Source organism: Hyposmocoma kahamanoa, unplaced genomic scaffold (assembly GCF_003589595.1).
Source record: "Hyposmocoma kahamanoa isolate Upper Pololo Valley unplaced genomic scaffold, ASM358959v1 92, whole genome shotgun sequence".
NCBI classification, from domain to species: domain Eukaryota; kingdom Metazoa; phylum Arthropoda; class Insecta; order Lepidoptera; family Cosmopterigidae; genus Hyposmocoma; species Hyposmocoma kahamanoa.
Window position 1 is genome coordinate 13,455,885 of NW_020654748.1, and position 17,291 is coordinate 13,473,175.

A 17,291-nucleotide genomic window follows, 5' to 3' on the forward strand; every position below is an offset into this window, starting at 1 on the left:
TGATTTTTAAATTTATTTTTACCTTGTACTTACCTTACAAATACAACGAGGGGATCCGATGGGAGTTGCAAAATATGGAATGGATCAATTGGGATTTAAAATTGGTAGTGGACCAGTTATTGGGGATTAGATCAGGGAGTAATACCCCATTTGCAGCTTGTCTCGATTTATTTGAAATAAATATTGTAAATGATAAACATGTATAAATGTTTATTTACAAAGAGCACCTGTATTCTGACATACAAATGAGTAATATAGTTTAATCAATGTGACAATTTCAAGTGTAACTTTTACCTATGAAATAAAGATTACTGGAGTTTGAGTTTGAGTGAAGTCGAACATATCATTCGGACCTATGGCATCCATAAGTATTTCCACCTTGCCACGCAAAAAAAGGAAAAAAAAAGGAGAGTACATGAAAAAAATCATAATTTATAAATAATTACAGTTGTACAAAGTATCATAATATGATAAATTAATGATATATTATGATATATTATATCATTAATCTTTTTAGTGGGCTACTTCAAACAAAGCTAAGCTTTGGTTATACAATGCCATGCGGAAGTCATAGGTGATGTTCGCATTCATTAAACCAATTTTCAGACGCTTCGTTAAACGTTATTATTGCTTTCATTCATCAGGGGCCTTCCTTCTCTTTACTTAAGCTGTACGATTAGATCACAAATCACCTTTTGGATTTTCATGGTCTATAAAGTATGTAGTTCAGGCTGAAACAATTAGATTATATAAAACCAATGAAATTTACTCACTGAATCAATACAAGTACAGAACAAAGGAAATCAACGTATTGATTTTTGATTGACGGCCTCGGTGGCCCGGAGGTTTGCATTGTGGGCGCTGGATGAGGAGGACCCGGGTTCGATTTCTCATAGGACCAATTTGGAAAATATATTATGTACTTTTTTATAATTGCTTCTATTCTGGGTGTTCTAGGTAGGGCCCCGAGGTGAATTCCGTTGCTCTGGCACTAATACAAGTAATTCCCTAGTTTTTAACCAGGCGTTTGATGCGATTGTTTACACATTACAGTATTAAATTTCATATATCACGCGCTGCCATGAAGGGTAATGCAACTTCATGTGCTTTCCCCATTAAAAGTGTAAAATATTAAACGACACACTTAAAAGAAGATAGGAATAAATCTGGATAGTCGAGGTCATATCCGGTGAAAGGCATTGAGTCAAGCAAGTGTAGATAAATGAATACCTCCTATCATACATGGTGACAGGCGTTATTAATTATTAACAATAAAAAGCTTTTCCATAAATGCGCAGGTCTACCAATTTAGACATTAAACAAGTATATAACATAAAATAGGACACCGGTACGGCACGCCGAATGTGATCTGCCGTACAATATCCCACGATTTACGTTTGTCATGTTTTATTCAAAGCGCGCACGCGTGGACATTCACCGGTGGGCGCGGCCGTGACACGGCCGGCATTGTTGCAATGCGCCCGCGCACTCGACACGCGCCGCACGTGTTTACACTCTCACTATTGGTGCGTTTCGACTGGTATCGAGATTATTCTCGAATTTTTTTCTGGTTCCACTAACCTGTAAGGGATTGATGTGATCAGAATTTTGTTGTAACGGAACACAACACACTGTAACCATAAGTACAAAAAAGAATAAATTTGGGTATAATTACCATGGACCTTTTAGTTATTAAGGGATAGGTCTAATAAGTTGCGATTTTTGAAGGAGCCTTCTTTTTTAAACTATTCATATACTAGTAGTCACTTAGTCTTATCTTATATCCACTGATACCTTGCGTATTTTTTATGTGTTATAGTTGGGTGTAAATAATTATTTTTCATCTAAAAATGCCCATTTAATGTGCGTTCTTACTGCATTCATGAAATGGACAGAATAAAAAGTTTTTTTTTTGCTTATAATTACAAAAAAGTAATTACTAACTTGAATTTTTACTTAATCTTTGTAGGTTATTGTACAACGACATGTTAAAGCAAGTGGGATTTATTTTTATCATTCGCACTTTTATGAACTTGAACATTTCAAACTGCTAATATACTCATGGACATGTCGTCCCAAAAAGGTTAAATTATGACAACATCGTTCATATAAACTAATGGCCACAACAGAACGTATAATCAAAATCAAACGACGAAGAAGTCATTTGTTTTTTAAATTAAACATTCGGGTATTGGGGCCTGTGATTCATTTGAACAACGTTATCATAATTCATACTTTTTTAGCGTGAACATGTCCATTAGTATACTCGTATAATTGCAAACTATGATCGCTTTTTACTCATCATTTACGCTGCAATATAATAGTATAGAAAGTTCTTTACTGGTTTTCATGGCTGTGTTAATGCTATATCCGCAAGTGGGTGTGTACTTAATGCAATATGTCTTCGTCTATATATTACTTGTTACAAAAGATTTCATAAATGATTCAATTAAAATTTTACTTTACTAAAGTCAATGTAGCGAATTAAGTAGACCACGCATTTTCAATATTCTAAATAGTTTTTAATTGAATAAGGGCAGTTGTCTGTACTTTAATTATAAGAAAAATAAGTTGCTTGGAAGAAATTGCTACTTAGCAAGGTCGCCTGTTGTACATTACGTTACTGTGATACTTACATTACTGTTCTGTGTTATCATTGTAATACTTCATAAACGCTATGAAATTTTAATGTTGATGTTATGTGTTATTATTATGTGCTCTATACACATATCGTCGGTTTTAAGGTAAAACTCATTTAAAAATCAAATACAAAGACACGACAACAAGCACATAGAAAAATTCGTGAGGTCCGCTAGTTCGTTCCGTGGCTTAGTTGGTATAGCGTCTGGCACGGTATGCTAGAAAACGTCGGTTCGTATCCGGCCGGATCGAAGGTTTTTTTTTGTGAGTGTTCGATCTTTGTATTATTTATAGGATAATAAAAATTTTGTGTTTTACCTGCAAAAGAATTATAATGTTATATTGATAAATTACCTGCAGTCTATTTTTTATAACACCAAGCGACGGGCCGAACAACTCGTGCGCCTTTTGATAAGCGACATGCCTATCCACAGCAGTTGCACCTCAGGATAGTCTTTGTATCAACAATAATAATTACTGATATATTTAGTAGTAGTATTTCACAAAAACTAAATGAAAGTCATGGTAGTAAAACATAATTATTGCTTTATTGATAAATAAAGAAAAACTACAAGGGGAAATTATTAAATGAGTCAATGGCTGGATTAATACGCTGTGAGACGAGGTGTTACTGCTAAAATACAAGTTTTTTTAACATACCAAGTGACGGGACGGACAAGTCTTGCGTCGTACACACCATACGTCCATAGCAGTTGCAGCACCACTCAGAGCTTTAAATCACAAAGATCTTAGGGGCACTGCCACTGCGCCCGTCACCCTGAAATATAAGTTGAAAAGTCCCATGTGCCAATTTTACCAGCACCCTTATCCTTCAAAACTGAATCGCTGTAATGCTCACATTACTGCTTGGCGGCAGAAATAGGTAAAGTGACAGTACTTCCCTGGATGAACTGTTTCACAAGGAGCTGTACTGCTATAAAGAGAAACTTTGGTGGAAAAGAATAAGAAGTACACTAGCCGTAACCTTAGTGGCACCGCCCTGACTGGCCCCAACCATCTATTGCGTCCTTATATTGCTGTACTGACGACGATGCTATACGTGTCACGACTTCATTACTCCACAAAATCTGCGAATATTTCAATTCATTTGTGGTGAGAGTACCAACTCAACATCTGTCGACCTTCATGAAGGAAGACTTTTGGCCGAAGGGTGTGGATGAATATTCCGGCGTTTCCGAGGACAGCTAACGGACACCCACGTTGCGTCACACGTCGCCGTCCATACGTGTAAATAAATAAATTGTTTTTATCATATAATTATGTATGTTAGTCTATAAGGTATGTGTTTTATGAGTCTTTTGTAACTTGAAAATAAATAAATATATAAAAAATAAGATTTTTTCCAAATCCACTTCTATAATGTAGAATACTATCTACACACGCCAGCACATCAAGCTACACATTGACGTATCTTGTTCCTTTGCACTGGAGGCGATTTTCGAACAAAAATGTGTAGTTTGATGTGCCGTTGTCCTTACCTCCAAAAGTTTTGTGACTCGTTCCAATAATAGAAAAAAAATAAAAAGATTTTTTTGATCAAAATGGGATTTAGTGACTTTTGCCTTTTAACCGTCGATATTAATAATGCAATGTGCCAGACAACCACACCAATTGTCTGGTCTAAAACTAGCGAATTCCCTGTACTAAGAGTATCAGAGCAAAGGCATTCACTCTGGAGCACTTCCCAGAATACTCAACCAGAAACAAATTACAAAAGTTAATTTCCTAAATTGGTCCTACCGGGAATCAAATCCGAATATTTCTTTATGGTCTGCGAAAGGACATTTTAAATAAATACATAACAATTTAAATTATAGGATCCGGAAATCAATAAACAAGATAAGTATCTACAAAGTAACAGTACATGTCATGAATTAGAAATGGCTGTCTTCTGACTTCCTCCCGTTAACAACATACACCTGTCGGTAACCGTATGCACTTGTTTTTAATAGGTATTATGTATGCAGAGATAGAAACATGCGACTAAACGTGCATTGGTGACATGATGAAGCTACAATAGCTACATAGTAAAAATCTCAAATGTGGATCACATCCATACTACATAAAATTACCCAAGTTGAACTGCATACAGAGAAACAGTTCGTTGTGATTGTCAATTGCCTATGTCTATATACTACTTAATCGCTTATTACGACATCTGTAGAAAAACAGGTAAATATTTTATTCGTAACGATTAGCAGCAATATTTGTCAAGTAACATGTAGAAACAGTGCTGTAGGCAATGAAAGAAACTAATCAAACTCTTGCAGACATTTAGAACATTCGTTCGGTCCTTTCACGAATCTGCATAATGTGGAATGGACTCCTTTGTGCTATGAGGTTTTATATATAGAAAACTACCAATAAATTTAGGCGTATTAAGTAAACTAACGGTTAACTCTGAATCATGAGTTTCCCCGGCCGTGTTTCGACGAAAACTCCCCCACCGCGAGACCCCATGATTAAGGACCACAGCCTGACTCGAAATGTGAGCAAAAATTGGACTTAAACTGTGATTTATCCATTAGTTTGGTTAATACGTTATGGGGTTCTTCAAAAAGTGAGGAAATAGGGCTCACAAAGGCTGGCAATGCACAGTTAGCTACTCGGTGCTTCACTTTAATAGCAGTAGAGCTCTTTGTGAAACAGTTAGTTCAGGGAAATACTGCCACTTTACCTATTTCTGCAGCCAAACAGTAATATCAGCATTACTGCGTTGGGGTTTTGAAAGGTAAGGGTGATGTTGAAATTGCAGTACATGGGACTTGTCAACTTATGTCTCAGAGTGACGGGCGCAGTGGCAGTGCCCCTCAGATCTTTGTGATTTAAAGCTCTGAGTGGCACTGCAACTATTATGGACTGGCGTGTCGCTTACCATCAGGCCCACAACTTGTTTGTCTCGTCACTTGATATCATAAGAAAGTCTTATCAAGTGTCTCGTCTGCTCATTTGCCTCCACTATAAAAATAAACAGAACAATTCTACAACACTTTATAATTTATACAACTAGACACTTACCTAACTGACAGACAATCTAAATCTTTTGTCAACATGTCAACACAATACATCAGATGGCATTCGCCTGTTTAGTTGTTCTAGTTAACATTTTAATTAATGTTAGTACAAATAAGCGTTATTATATATATTGTATAATGTATCTCAATAATGCGTACATTGTGTTATTATTTTAGCTGTTCAATGATTTAAGAACTGGATTTGCATTTCGATAAATCGAGAATTATAATGAATAATAATACTAATTACTTATCTCATAAATTTATAATTATTTATTAAGAATTATCATTAATAATTATTTATTAATAATTTGGAATATTAAAATAGAAATTAATAATTTAGAATTATTTATTAAGTCCATACACAATTCTCAAACAGCACGTTGCACTCTCATATAGTACTGAAACCACTAACGATAGACGGAAATATATTGTCTGCTCTAAAATTGTATCATCAAAACATGTGTTTATTTCTAGATTTTTTGCGTTTCTTGGGCCATTTTTGTTCAATAAATTAAACGCCAAATTGGCCATATATCATTTTTGTTACATAAAGGTTAAGATAATTGATACAGAGAATTAATTAATTACTTAAAAATGAATGTTGCCTAATTCAAGCGTATGTGCATTTTAGTGTTCAATTATTTTTGTGTTTATAATTTAATCATATATCCACCTGTATAATTAGTACTTTTTATCTAAAATACAGGATTCTCCTAGTTCAGGTATATGTGTTATATTTTACATTGATTCGCATAATTAGTCTTTAGTTATTCCTTTGTACAATAAGTTATTCGATAAATTTTATTTATTATTTATTTATTTTATTTAAATACTGCAGTTCTCAACACGCAGAAGACAATAACTGAAAAAAATTAGTAAATATGAAGAACTTTAAGAACAAGTTTTTTTATGATAACAAGTGACAGAGCGAACAACTCGTGCGCCTGGTGGTATGCGAAACGCTTGTCCGAACTCCGAACCGTCACCCTAAGACAAAAAACAAGTCCCGTATGCCTGTAATTTTACCAGCTCCCTTGCCTTTTAAAACCAGCAGTAATACTCACATTGCCGATTGGCGGCAGAAATAAGTGAGGTCGTGCTTCCCTGGACGAATTCTTTCATAAGGATCTCTGAAAAAGTTACTACTAAGTTAATTCTCAAATGTTCCTGCCAAACCCTTCGTCTGTTGTACGTCTTCACGGGCGTCTCTGGCGGACCCGGACTTCGTCCACTTCGGTGTGGACTAGCCGGGGTTTGTGGTTAGCTGCAGGGACGAACACGTTCGTCTGCCCCGGTAGAGAGTGACAGGGGCGTTCGTCCCGCGAGCAGCTATCGCGTCTTAGTAGCGGTCTTGAGGGCCTGAGGCGAGGAGACGTGTGGGGCACGTGAGTTGCCCTATAAGTCGGTGGCTATGTTCGGACACTGCCACTTGACATCTCCGGCACGAGCCCGGAGAGCGAGTAGAGGATGAGCTAGACATCTTCCGGTCCCTCCGGCCTCGTGGGCTTCTGGGAACTGGAGAGACGCCGTTCATTTGGCGCCGGGAAGTGAGCATGCCTTACAGCTCCGCCACCAATGAGGAGATTTGGTAGTGATCTTAGAGTCGACGGCTTAGCGGTGGCAACCACTTGTTGTGCAATGCGCAACAGGAAGTGAGCGTGCCTACTCCGCTCCGGTACCTATCTGGAAAATAGGGAAGGTACCGCACGTGCAACTGGGGCGACTCACTCGAGGCACTAGCCTCGCGAAGAACCGGATGAAGTGAAGTGACAGAGGTCTGTGACAACCCTGTACACTGGCTGATCTGGGGTCAGAACCTGAACTCATAAGGTTTCTGTGCGCGGACAGGTTACAGTGCCCTTCTCGTATACCCTGAGGGTCGGTAGGGAGGGTCACTATAATCAAAACTACCGTAGATAGATATGGGGCTGTTCCTACCGAGAATCAAACCCGAGATCTCATCATCTAACGACCACAGCCCAAACACTCAAGTCAAAACTCAAACACTATCGAGGTCACCGAATAGAATATTTAAAAAAGACCAAGTTATTTTCAACACGTTTACTGTACTATAGTCCTGCGACCAATTATTTGTGTGATTATGGTTTATCTGACAAATATGTAGTTCAAATTATTGTATTACTTTCTTGATAATCGCTTTGCTCTTAAAATATTTACCTTATATGTAAGTTGTAAATGATTTTTGTACTTTTCATGTTAAACTCCACTTCGTACCTTACCTTACATTACACAATGGCAAAATATGAATTTCCTATTGAAGCCATGCAACATAATCGTAATTACGTAGCTGTGTAATTACTCATTGAATATTATCAAACACCATAATTAAATTATAGAGAAAATATCTTCGGAATTCGTCTTACGCATACGTCCTTGAGAAGCCTTGTTGCATACATGTGGGTGAGACGAATGCGTTGCAATTCAGGTTGTAATGAGTCGAATGTAGGCTGTTTGTTTGTCAATGTTATTGAGTCATTGTTAAAACGTAATCAAATTAACGGCTACCAGATTAAGGGAATTCACTAAGGGGCACTACTCGGAACACACAGACCAGAACCGATTTGAAAAAGTTCATTTCCCAAATTGGTCTTACCGAGAATCGAATCCGAGACCTGCTCATCTAGAGTCCATAGGGCAAATCGTAGTGATCCAAGTCGTCAAGCATATTAAATTATGTTTTCTGTATATGTTTGTGGAGGCTAGGATTGATAGTTTTCAAGCCGTCGTTCGCAAGAGAGACATCCCTGTTGGTCAGAGAGAGAGGCAGCACCAACAGACTTCTTTAGGTGGTAGCAGAGGGGATGGACAACCCAATCCTTAAGTATTGGATGTCAATCCTTGTTCATGAAAATGAACATTTTGCATTCTACTTACATAGTTGTAAGTACATAGTAACACTATATAGACACGTAACTATACCTAATGTCTGAAAAAAATTTTTTCATGTCATGGGTTAAAACTGCTTTTTTCCCATCAATATCTGTGAGCATCTCGTGAAGTTACACATGTTCCTCAAGTTTAAACTCAATACAAAAATCTGTAACAAACACATAAAGAAATTCTTAAGATCTACTGACTTGGCCAATAGGTAAAGAGCTTTTGCCGCGGTGTAGCAAACGCTCCAGTGTGCCCAGTCAGATAGAAGGTTTTTTTTTGTGTTCGATTATTTTGTATCAATAATAATAATCTTATTGATATATTTAAGTAGTAGTAGTATTTCACAAAAAAAAAAATTACTGAAAATCATAGTAATAGTAAAACTTCATGATATCAATAAATAAACTAGCAAGACATTTAACTTGCGAACGTATAAGAATAATAACACTTGCTTTTACAATCCCCAGATATCTATGAAAAACTCCGGTTTGGATATTTTTGACTCAAGAATATTTAAAGAATCCAAAATATTTAAAGGAGTAGTAACTAATAAATAAATAAACTCGCCTACCACTAACATAGATATTCACCCAAACCCATTTCGTTTTTGTATTTAATAAATAAGTGGGTATATTAATTAAGTAAGTAAATTGTTAGCAAATTATGAACAGTAGTAGATCTTTCTTGTTACTGTATAATGACGTGTCAACATAAGTAGGTTTACAATCAGACCGTAAACCTACTTATGTTGCAGATCTTATATTATATTTAACTCTTATCAATGTAATTTGATTGTTATTTGTTTTGTAGTCCATATAATAAATAAGTAAATGAACACTATAAGGGGAATTAATTAAATGGTTCAACGTCTGGATTGATACTCTGTGAGATTACTGTTAAAACGAAAGCTTTTTTTTATGATACCTAGTGACAAGACGAACAAGTCGTGGTGCAGTGCCACTCAGAACCTTAAACCGCAAAGATCTAAGGGGCACTGCCACTGCGCCTGTCGCCGTTAGACATAAGTTGACAAGTCAGATGTGCCTGTAATTTCACCAGTACTCTTACCATTCAAAACGCAGTGAAAGTCACATTACCGCTTGGCGGCAGAAGTAGGCAAGGTGGCATTAATTCCCTGGACGAATTTTAGGGAAGGAGCTCTACTCCTACTTAACTAAAAAAAGTTGGACTGAGTAAGACAGTTTTCTGTTTAATATTTCGATTTCGTCGAGTCGAATTTTCTTTCAATCATTGCATTTCATTTGTAATCACTCTTAACCAAGTTTACATCGAAAATTATTCGTATACGATGTAAAACAGGTCTCGCCTAATGAAGACGTAGGCGAGGTGAACGACACCGGACGGATGACTCACGGGGCACTTGACATCCGAGATTTGAGATCGTCGAGAACACCGCAGACGTAGCCTAGTCTACTTTATACAGGTTGTTCTTCATCGTGCGTATTCTTCTGAAATGTATCAATACTTCTGTTACTGAACACGGATCTTGGAAGATGGTTTGCCTCACATGCCTCACATAGATTGAAGCTACTTAAATCACTTTAAAAAAAATAAAATTCAATTTCAGATAATAAATAATTCCAATGGATTTTCTTCATCTGGATGATTAATTTTTAGAATAGAATAATTAAATTTTAATTAAATTAAATTAAAGTACAATAATTAGAAATATTTATAATTTTGTTATATAATAAGTTAGCGTGTTGGCTGTTTAACTGTAACTTTGCAATGTAAATGTAAAAGAAAAAATAAAAACAAAGATACGTGATTTAGAAAAGAATTATTTATTCATTCGCATAGCAGATTTCGCTCTTTGTTAATTACATATTTGCTCTTATTCGTTATTAACAACATTTATCTTAATGAATATATAATAATATCATAGCCAATATCACCTGAAAGAACTAAAGGGATCATTCCTATGTTTTTTTTTTGTGTTATCCACACATTAGCTGTTGCATAAAGATTATGTTTCTCAATAGCTTTAAGCCTCTAAAAGCGATACCATACGCGTGTTGTGTTGCAACGCTATGATTTTTACGTACCAAGTTACTTGTTGTGAAGGGCTGTTAACCCGCCCGGGTTTTAACCGGGTTTTTAGCCAAAGCCGGGGCTTAACCCATTTCTTCCCAAAATGTGGGCAGAAATGGCGAATACGCGATTTCTTATATTTCCAAACTTATTACAAATTTCGATGTAGTTTGATGTTTTAGACGTAAAAGATGCAAACCCACGCAGTACCCACCTTGCAATCCTGTCGATTCTCACTATTAAGGGTGCACATATTACGATTCGATTTTTGTCAAAATCGATTCAAGTTTGTACAGTCCAACAATTTATATGTATTTGAATTATATGTATCGATTTATTTCAATTTCTATATTCATGCGAATCAATTCAATAGAATCGTTTAGATCACAAACCTTAAACTTTTGTAGTAATGTAATTTAATTTGATCAAAACTCAATTTACAACACATATTTAGTTATAAATAGTTTTTACCCTAGATTTTGGGCGCTAATGGGTTTTAACCTAATTTATACTCGGTTTTTACAAAGCGTCCGGTTAAAACCTGGGTGTTTGCCCATCACTGATCGTCTTGGCGAATTTTGAATATCACCTACACAAGAGTCTTATTATAGAATAATAATGTGTATGATATCAGTGTAAGAATGTTATTTCTATTTTATTACTCAGCGACACCACGAGGTTCAGATTGTAACAAATTAGGTTTGCTTTTTTGATATGTTATCAAACGTAAAATAGATAATATAAACCAATGTATTGGACGTGTGGAAATGATTGTATTTTATTGTACAAAGTAGTGCTGACCCGTTTTGAAAATTAAGTTCTTTATTGTTAGTTGACACCCTGTAATATAATCTGAATAGAAACCGCTCTTATTCTGGTTTGCGGTTTTACTCTCAAAGGTCTAAAAATAACTAGTTCTCAATCCCACGCAAATTATAGTACATCATTATTATATTATTACTATTATAAGTCTTTGTATGTAAGCAGTAAACTTTACAAAATTAGATTTTTCTCAGAAAAATTCTGCGGTTTTCTTTTGTTATAAGTAGTTCTTTCGCTTAGATTTTGCAGACTTTGGAATTAATGCATTCACAAAATAAGTATTGCTTGTATGCGATACCAGGTTCGGTCTTGTAAAACTTTTGACTTAAAGTACTAGTGACCTAGTACAGTCAAGAACAATAAGTCAAGCTTAATATTTTGGCCTTCTAACCGTTCTTATTGCACGAGGCATTGGTTGAATTTAAATCTTAAGTGTCAAACTTGACGTGCTCTAGACCTTGTTCAGTAATAAACAGATATGTGTTGCAACACAGAAAATGACAGTGATTGAATTTGAATGCGTTTAAATGGTGGGAAATATTGTATAATAATGCCGCAGGTAATAGACCAGGTTCCAAATAAATAATGTCAAAAAACCGAATTCCAACACGAGTTATTTTTGGTTACAGTTACCGAAACTATGGACAAAAAAAACTTAAATTAATTCACCCTAAAGGTATGCGCTTATTAACCCGGAGCGTGAGCTGCCTAGAGACAGACGATGTCCCTAACGATTTTAGTACTGTCGCGTCCTGGATGTGGTGTATCGAACGCAGAGCTCTGTTCTCGTTCACTATTAAAAAACAAAAATTATTATATATTATTTTATACTAAAATTGTTAGGGTTTCTATAAATATAAACGTCTAGTGTCTCTAGGATGCGTGATGGGTAACCTAATAATAATATATAATAATATAATACATAATAACCTAATAATTCAATTTAATCATAGAATTTGTTATTTTGAATTCGGTTTAAAAACATCATACTTTCCTATCGAGTTCTTAGGTTTTCGCGAGTGTTACACATAGGAAACGAAACCATTTTTCCGGATTTAAATCGCGTATATTAGGCCATACTGCCTTACCTTATATACCCCATACAGATAAGTATCTTAATGGTAATTCCCATCACCATCCTAGCCAGTTAGCTATCGTGGGCAAATCTTTGTTTCAGAGAGCACATGGTGTCTGCGACAGTAATCATTTGGCAGGGGAACTTCAGCATACAAAGCAAGTCCTACATGCGAATAAGTTGAAGATTCCACGCCAATGCCGCAGGGCCCGTGTGAAACCATCAACAGTCGAGCGAAGATCTGCCATTTTACCTTACGTGAGAGGTGTTACAGACAAGATCGAAAGAGTCCTCAGGCGTGCATCTATCAAGACCTATTTCAAGCCCCTGAAGAAGTTTTCTCAGTTCCTGAGACCCGTGAAATGTAACATCTCCTTACAGGATGCAGGAGTTTACAAGCTTGACTGTGAGTGCGGTCTCTCTTATATTAGACAAACGAAGCGAAGTGTTTGTACCCGCGTCAAAGAACATATAGCTGATGTCAAACACCGTCGCGTAAACAAGTCTGCAGTCTGCGAGCATGTCATGGATAAACCTACACATTCAACGAAGTTTGACAAACCCCAGGTTCTTGCAAAAGAAGTCCGTTATCTCCCAGGATGCTGCGAGAGGCCATTGAAATTAAAAAACATCCTAATATCAACAGGGAAGATGGTTTCTCCGTACCACCAGTTTGGGATCCAGTATTTCCTCTGATGAAAAATCCCAACCAGACATAAGACTGCAGTACTAATTGATACGTTTTAGTTTATTCTAATTTGTATTATTAATTAATAATAAATTGAAGTTAATAAAAATTCATTGAATAAAATAATTTGTAAAACTTAATGTAGCGTAAATTGGAATATTTTCTTTGTAAAATTAAAAATAAGGTATTTTATTAATAACTATTGTAACTATAGAGAAAACATAGGGTGGTTTGCATTAATATTAGACATAACTGGTTGAAGACTGTATCACCTCAGTCAACCGTGACCATGGGACCTGTAAAGGGCCTGAAACGTCGATTTGTTTCAAAAAACAAAAGTACGCGATTTAAATCCGGAAAATAGTTTCATTTCCTATAATACTTCCCTTTTTTCTTGTCTTTTTATGAAACCAAGTGACGGGACGAACAAATCGTGAGCCTGGTGTTAAGCATAGCAGTGCCACTCTGATTAACGATCAGAATCGCAAAGATCTAGAGACACTGCCACTTCATCTGTCACCCTTAGACATATTTGACAAATCTGGGGGTCTTTGTTTTTTCCTTTTATTACTGCCTCCGTGGCCGTACGGTTATCATACTGGATTGCCACGCAGAGATCCTGGGTTCTATTATCCAACCGGTAGAAATATTTGCATGACCTACATTTATCTTCCGTGAGTTTGGGTGTAATTTGTGGTTGTCTATGTATAAGTCCATGACACCCGCGATACAGGGTTTCCATAATGCGGGGTTATGAGTGTGTGCGTTATTTATTTATTTAATTTGTCTTTTGATGTTTCTTTTGATATAAACATTCAACAAATTAACAGAAAAACTGAAATTGTGCTTGCAAGTGGCAACAGTACAATAAAATGATGAAATTCAGTTAAAGTACATTAACCCCAGCTTAACTCGCGTGGGCATGTAAAATGCGATCACGCGCATACGTTTTATCTCGTGCCATTGTTATGGTAATTGCCGAGCTATAGGCGCGTGTGGCTCATATCTGACGCTATTCCTTACAAGGGCTTGTCTAAGGGCATTTGTTAGATTGGCTCATACATGCTGTGAATCCTTTCAAGAGACGCTCTTATCAGTGTAACACCCTCCATTGTTTGCTGTAAAATAGTAGATAACATTGTAACAATTATAATCAATACAATATTATTAACCATAATTTAACTTTCGAGCAGGAGATTGTAACGAAATTTACAAGCCAAAAATATTAATGATAATAATGTAGTGATAAGATACGCCTGTCTATAGTAGGCGCAGTGCCACTCAGAGCTTTAAATCACAAAGGTCACTGCACCCGCTGAGACATAACTTTACGAGTACCATATGCCTGTAATTTCACCAGCACTGCAGCAGCTTGGCGGCAGAAATAGATAAGGTAAAAATTACAGATAGAGGTTTCAAATTTGTAAATATACATACACTTTAGAAAAAATGTCTTAATTCGAAATAGACCTTTTTTAACAATCGTTATTCAATATCATGCGATCAAAAGTCTATTGCTTATAATTAAAACAAATCCCTAACTTTCTATAAGTTCCGGACACTAAAATAAATTTAGTGCTACACGATCTATCCTTGACACTATTAAAATAAGCGGAACCGGTCAACTTTGAATAACGGTCAGTGATAAAGCCAATTTTATTGTTCTCAACTGACGGTCGCTGTATGTAATTGGTTATTTAATAGATCAAAGTAATTTTCACAACTACTAACATTAAACAGCAGTTGTACGTTGTATTATTATAGAAACAGATTACGATCAGCAAAGATACTGTAGATCGAGATTTAAAAAAGGAAGGATATGTATCAAGTACACATTCCAAACGCGCACTAAACTCAAAAGCAATAATAATAATAATAAAAATAATCTTTATTGCAAAACACAGAAAAAAGGTACAAATAATCATAATCATTCATTTCGGACTATGAATCCATAGTGTTAGTAACAATATAACTTAAAAATCAGTGTTAGTAACAACTGAGGAGGCAAATTTGAATATTTATTAATGAGATTCCCCTGTAGAACGGCGCGAGACGGAGCTACCGGCTTGATGCCGTGTGCAGCTGCACCCAGCGCCTCACCATCGGAGAGTCCTATCTAGCGGCAACGGTGCTAAGGATGCCATTCGTGCTGCCTTGTAGCCGAGTCAGGAGTGAGGCAAAAATCTTTCATCTAATGGAAAAAAAGCAATCCGTACGAGTCTCAGCAAACATAGCGGAGGCACTACAGTAAATTTCATGAGAATTGACACCTGTCTTTAGATCCTAATTCTATAGGGTAGAATCATTTCAATCAACAATTATGCCAGGATGTAGAAAAAAACTGCTTTCTTATTACATTTTTACTAAGTTTTTGACAAACGAATTTTACATCCAAAAAATAAAAATTATGATGCTAAGTCATGGGACAAACAAGTCGTGCACCTAGTGATAAGCAACACGCCTGTGCATAACAGTTGCAAAGCTAACTGCCTATGTGGCCGAACGGTTACCACGCAGGTCCCACGTTCGATTCCCGGGGCGGGATATATATTTGTATGGCCGACATTATTTATCTCGTGAGTTTGGGTGTAATTTGTGGTTGTATATGTGTGTGTAAATGGCACCCACGACACAGGTTTTCGCTACTGCGGGGCTATGTTGAGTGTGAAGGTTATTTTTATTATAGCTCGTCTGGGCTTTAAATCCCAAAATCTGAGGGGTACTGCCGCTGCGCCTGTCACCCTGAGACTTAAGCTGACAAGTCCCATGTGCCTGTAATTTTACCAGTGCCCTTACCTTTCCAAACCGGAACGCAGGAGCTCTACACAAGGAGCTCTGCTGCTCTATTTAAGGGCAACAATTTCTTTTAGCGTTTTTTTTGTTGAGAATTCTCAAATACCTACTTACTACTTCGCATTTTTCAGAATACATAAATTACGACTTTAAAGTATTTACTGTTTCTGAAGTGAAATTTTTTCTAATAAATTTTTGACAACTTGTTCCGTATTTTTCAACACTTATTACATTATTATGTTTTCATTAAATTGCATAATGAATCGACAGGTGTTTTAATGTGTAATATTGTAAAAATGAAACAGAAAATAGAAGTAGTTTCCATTATGGAACTAAACAATGCGAATATAATAATAAATAACATGTAATAATAATGTGTCAAACAAACACACCAATTACCAGCTGGTCTCAAACTAGAATTTAAAGCCCTAAGTCATACTGCTACTGTTATGCCACGTACCACTAGGTGGGCGACTTGTTCGTCCCGTCACTTGGTCTCATAAAAAAATCCTGTACTTAAAGTGCTTGAACAATAGATTTTACTCTACCCACAACGCCCAGACTCATTTCCCAAATTAATCCTACCGAGAATCGAACCCGTGACTTCCATACCTAAAACCCACAATGCAAACCAAGCCACCAAAGTAGTCAATGCACAAATCTATGTATATTCAATAGTTTCATACAGTTGTATGAAACACAGTAAAATGTACGTAACCTTACCAAATCATACAATACATTATATTACTTGCATTCAGTAGCGTAAATCTGAACAAGTCAATTTGTTGCATTTAATGAACTCTGCACTTTGGTATCAGTTAATTTATTCTCAAATTATATCCACACACCGCTGTATTTATGGTAACTGACCAATTCTAAGATAGTTAAATACACTTATCTACTGTAAGATTAAAGTGGATTTTTTATTAAATATTTTGTGTATTGAATTTATTTGTTAATATTTTGAGGTACTACTGAAATGGTGTTGATTGTCATGAGTTGCTCATTTGACGAGATTTATATAGTATAATTGAGGATTAAATGAACGTACTCTATGTTATGTTCTATTACAATAATTGTGACTTCAAAGTACCGGAATTCACTCCAGTTGTCTAGAACACTCAGATCATGACCAATTTAGAAAAGTTCATCTTCTTATCTCATCGATGGCATACACTATAATAGTTGCTATCGTTGTGAAAGGATTTGCAATCTGTGTAAGGTACTCGCCGATGATTGCCCAGAGTGCGCCCGATGTACAGGAAACGAATGGTACATCGTGTGA